Below are 5,898 nucleotides of genomic sequence, written 5' to 3' on the forward strand. Positions count from 1 at the left end.
GTTTAACAAATAAAAATATAATTTATATCTAAATTATGAGTCTACTTGAATATTATTGCTGAGGTACCACTGAAATTTTCTAATCACTTAAAATATTAAAAAGTATTCAGTCAAATTACTCTTTTGTAAAATCATATTAAAATAACAAAATGTAGCTGGGAAAATGTAGCACTTTATACTTGAAATCAAGTAGCACATGTTCAGGGCTCTTAGTGGATTTTTTTTTTTTTTTTTCAAACTTGATTTTGCATGGGGAGGCTCTTTTATTCCATTACTTCTAGTTCATTTTGCCATAAATCACCAGGACTGATAGGATGAACTGGCTTAAATTATTCAAATTACTTCTACATGCTTCCATGGTTTCTCATGTGGCAATTTTTAAGCTCTTCACCCAAAGGATTTTTAGGTATCAAGATCTGTGACAATTCAGCAACCACCAGGGGGCAACAGGACCTCTGGGTGTCCTGGACAATTAAGTCCACCCTGTACAAGGTAAAGATGAGTTAATTGTGAAATTGTATGTATGTGTATTTGTGCATGTATATATACATATATATTATGAATATATAATATTTGTCTCATTGATTAAAGTTTCTTTCTCTCTGGGTACCTATGCCAGCCTACAAAATGCCTTCATAAAAATTTGTGAGATGTCCTATGACCTATTTTAGTCCATAGAGGCCAAGTTAAATAAATAGGCTCTCAAAGGCACTTTAGAAGGTGAATTATACTATGGAAAAACTCACTCCAGTTTTGTTTTGTTTTGTTTTTTTAACTAAACCTAAGAATTGTGAGTTTCCAGAGAGACCTTAGATATACTCTTCCTTAGTCTGTTCCCGCTTATCTTAGTCTTTTACCCAAAGAACAGGGCCAGGCTGGGATGAAGCATGCTCTGGGACTTGACAGTCCAGAGATTTTAAGGATCCTCTGAAGTTCCCAGAGAACTTTCTAGGCTGAGGAGTATTTTAGACACCACACCTCATCCTAGTCTTCTGCCGTGGTTAATACTAAAAATGAAATTCTGTCAAAACTTGCCTGACTAATCTCAAAAAGGCCTAAGAAGAGGTCTAAAAAATAATGAGTTTCTATGTATCGTAATAATGTGAAATTTCTGTTTTAGAGAAAGAAATGCAGGAGTAGTGCCCCCTAGTTGTGAAATTGTAAAGCTGTGGACATTCTCTCTATGGAGGAAGGATAAAATTCTATACATAGCAGAAGTGATATCTTACAATACCTCTAGACTTGACATGCAGTTGTTCTCTTTGAAGAAAAGGCACGTTTGTATAAGAGACAAGGACCTTCCTGGGAGGAGAGGATCCAAAACCTACCCCATTTTAGTTTTAACAGTATTAGAAGCTCTGAAAGATTAGAATGGTTCTGACTGAGAAAGAAATGAGCCCAAGTATCACAAAGAAGTGCTCAGTGTGAGGGAAACAGAATTAAGCTTAAAATTTACTAGGTGAAGACATTTGCTGAAACTCAAAGGCCTTGGAACCCAGCAACCTAGCTATGGTATTTATGCTGATTACGCAAGTATGAACTAAAAGAGCTGTGCCATTTTAGCTCAAAGGTGAAGTAACATTATAGCATGGAGGGATCTATAAAACAAGATATCATACTAAATACAGCCAATTTTTATAAGATATACAGTATGACAGTGATGTAACTAAAGTCAGTAGTGCACTGAACATTATAATCATCTGGACAAAATATAATCCCTTTGGACTGAGTGTATGCCTAGAGATTCTCAGGAGGAATTAAGGAGAGCAGAAGCCCTCAAAAGGGAGATGCTAAATTTGCCCATTTGGACAAGCAAACTTAAAAAAGATAAGTGACTGTATTTCTTCTTGATAATGTGGAAAAAACTGATTAAAGATTCACAATCTGACTGTCATAAGATTCCAGAAAGAGAATGGTGACCAAAACCTCTATCAAAAGTAGGCATTTCATGTATTTATTAAATATAAAAAGGCACTAGGGACATATGCAGATGAATAAATAATAACCCAATACACAAAAGACCTAACACCCATCATGATGCCTTTGTGACTCATGTTTCTTTTTGAAAACAGGGAGAATATCATATACTTGGAGAAGTAGGTAGCCATTCAGTTTTTCTGTGTTGATTTCAACAGTGATGATATCTTTGTAATTGCACTATTGACCATAAACTGAAATAAAATTCAATGCACAGTAAGGATTTTTATCATCTGACTTGTCTAAAGTTGTTTTCTTTTCCCCTCCCTGCACTCATATCAGATAGAAAATTTCATAAAAATTTTACATCATCTCAGATTTTATGAGGTTATTATTATCATTGTTTAGTTTCATAGGCGCATTGGCGTAGATAAGCTACAGAATTAACCTGGCACATTCTCTATTTGATTTTAGATTGATGAAATGACTGAGGTCAATCTCAGTTTAATTAAGTATTTTAATATCTGATAGTCACTCTTTCAGCAGCCTTTTAACAAGCAGGCTTCGGTGGCGAAGTCTGTGAAACTTAAAAGCATGAAAATTCTGGCAGAAAGTTCCTTCATTTAAAGATAGATGATAACCATAAAAGACAAAACCTACTTTATCTACCTCACAAGTACAGAGAAAAGAGAAATTATCCTGCATTTCAGTAAGGAAGGACAAGATCCCTTATGAGAGTTCTTTAAGATCTCAACTTGAAATTAATTTTTCTATACTATCATATCTTTGTCTTTATTTTAACAAATTATAATATATTTGCATATACCTTTGATTTAAACTTTTGAGGGAACAATTACTTTCTAAGTTTTAATGAAATGCAGTACAATAATTACATGCATATTCTTAGGTACTTTAGAGAAAGTCCAGTGGATCATCACATTTTAGATAAATGGTAGTTGTGTCCATTTTAGAGAATTGGCAGCTCTGGCCCAATCAGTTATACTTGCTTGGAAGGCTATAAAACAGGGAAGAGAATGATACGGAATGAAAAGGAAAGGAAAGTAGTAACATACTAGAATCCATGTTAGAGTTCTACCTGGTCAAATATCTTAAAATATGATGAATATTTAAAGCAAATGCTCTACATTTAGCCATTTTAATTTTTAATTAAGGTTAAGACTTAAATAGATCAATTTTTTGATCAGAGAATGAAAGTATGAATTTTATATAAATTGTGCTGCTAGAGCTATATTATGAATATATCTTTAAAGTTATAGTTAAAATTTGACTAAGTGTATTTCGTGTACCATTGTACAAAATGTGTAATTTTGCATTTTTTATGCTTTATAGATTAATCTGAAATGTATTCTCTAGTAATACTTGTAATTCAAAATGTAAAATTTTCAAGGCTTGCCATTATAAGGCATTTATCTCAATGCTAAAGTAAATAGTTAAAATGTATTTCTTTAATGGTGTCTGATTTATCATAAACATAGATCCAGAAATATTTACCTATTCAAATACACATATCTATCATTTCCAAAGTCTATGTGTTGCATAGATTTTGCATATTTCTCTACACCCAGTAGAAGCCATCTTAGTCTCTATCCAAACTGAGCCTAGCCTTAGGAAGACAACATTCAAAGATTATGAATTAAATATTCAGGGGACCATTGTTTCATTTTTGAATTAAAGTCTATGTCTGTTTTTCTAAAATTGGTATTCAAATCTCTTAAGAACGACAGTGTATGTTCCATAGGTAAACTTTCCACTTCCCCATCCCTCTAATGGGATCCTTGTCCAGAACCTGGCCTTATGCCTTAGGCCTTGTTAGTTACTGATATATCATCTTGATGTGGACAACTGCCATCTGCCTGCATGTGAACTGCTCGTCAATGCCTGACTTTTCCTCCACCTTTTAGACAACCACTACTATGTTTTTCTGAACCTGTCTGATGTCAACCATTTGCAGATAGTATCAGTCTCCCTGTCAAAATATTTATTGAACAATATACAACTTGCTTTTCTAGGCTACTTCCATCACCTAAAGATCCAAGCATTTCCCTTAGCAAGCCTAGTATATCCTATTCCGGCCCTGACCGCTTTCATTTTATCCCATTCTGCAACATTTAGCCTGCAATATATTCTCTGCTACATGATGAGGCACTGAAGAATTCATTCAGATTTTGGGGCATCATGTTGTAGTTACCATATTGTATTTGAAAAATGACTGGTTTTAGAGGTAGTTATTTTTTCTTCTCTTTTTCCATTCTTTGCTTCTTCCCTCCTTTATTCTTTATTTTCCTTCACTCATCACACTTCAGAAATACATTTTGCTCTCTAGGTTTTCGCTAGGTACTGGCATGCAAAAATGACTATGAAATGTTCTCCCTTGTGGTCCTCAAGAAATACTTATTTTAGTATATGGCAGAAGTACACAATTAACAGATACTGCCTTTTAATTGAGATAGGTAGATATCTGATAGATATATTCAGAGCAATAAATCAGACTGGAGAGCATCCTCTTAGGGACTGACATTGTAGATTGACCTTGAGTTGCCAATAATAGGTGGTCCACCAAAGGGGAATAGAGGAAAGGAAATCTCAGGGAGCAAGATAATATGTAAAGGGTGCAATGGGTAGTATAAAAGTTACACTTTATTGATGAGACACTACCCTAGGCATTTTAAGCTGAATAAATTTAACTTGAAAAATTAGCTGCTCACAAAATTTTTTGAACATTATTGTGCTAGTTATACATAACTGCATAACAAATTAGCCCAAAAGTCAGAGGCTTAAGAAAACCAATATTTATTATCTAATAGTTTTTGTGGGTCAGGAATCCAATCAACTTGGCCGAGTTCTCTGGCTCAGGGTCTTCCACAAAGTCACAATTAAGATGCCAGTCTGCACTGTGATAATCTCAAAGCTGAAGGGGAGGATTTGTTTCCTAAAACACAAGTGACTGTTGTTAGGTATCAGAAGACCCACTTCCAAGATCACTTAGCATAACAGTGGCAATCTCATTTCTCACTGTCTGCAAACTGAGTGTCAGTTCCTTGCAACACAGACCCCTTCATATGGTTACCCACAACTTAGCAGTTTGTTTACATCCAGAGCCAGGACCACAAGGAAAAGACAGTCAGAAAGGCACAAGAAAGATAAACGTCACCATCTTTTTGTAAGTTCATCTCAGAAGTGATACCTAGACTTTTCTGCCCACTGCAAGCCAGTCACTAGGTCTTGTCCACACTCAAGAGGAGAATGATATACAAGGACTTGAGTACTTGGATTCAGGATCATTGGGACCATTTTAGGGGCTGGCACCCATGAGACTGAAGAAACTGGCTTTCGACTGGTCCTCCAGGAATGATCACCAGATCAGTGCAGGACTCTTCAACACTGACACTTCTGCACTTGAAACCACCTGTGGAACGAGTTTCAGAATGTGTCTCTGGAGCAGCGATTCTGGAATCAGGAAGCTGAAAACAAGAACAATTACCCCCTCAGCTACCATTGCTGTCACTGTTCCCACCAACCAGTAAGCTGAAGAAAAGTCAGTAGAAGACTGCTGCCAAAAACACAAGACATTTCCATGGTCTTTCTCGCCAGAATATAAAGCCAAAAGAAAGGCAGTAGCTGTGGCTTAACTTTCAACTTCCACATCTTACAAGATTTCAAGACTTTGAGCAACAAAGTCCATTAATATTTCTAAATGGTAAGAGGCACCATTATCATTTAGAATTTAAAAAATATTTATTGAAGAGTAATACATAAAAGGAAAATGTACTTTTTTTTTTCTTTTTTCTTTTATTATTATTATACTTTAACTTCTAGGGTACATGTGCATAACGTGCAGGTTTGTTACATATGTATACTTGTGCCATGTTGGTGTGCTGCACCCATCAACTCGTCAGCACCCATCAACTCATCATTTACATCAGGTATAACTCCCAATGCAATCCCTCCCCCCTCCCCCCT

The sequence above is a fragment of the Rhinopithecus bieti genome, unplaced genomic scaffold (genome assembly GCF_001698545.2).
Source record: "Rhinopithecus bieti isolate Rb0 unplaced genomic scaffold, ASM169854v2 scaffold_25209, whole genome shotgun sequence".
NCBI classification, from domain to species: domain Eukaryota; kingdom Metazoa; phylum Chordata; class Mammalia; order Primates; family Cercopithecidae; genus Rhinopithecus; species Rhinopithecus bieti.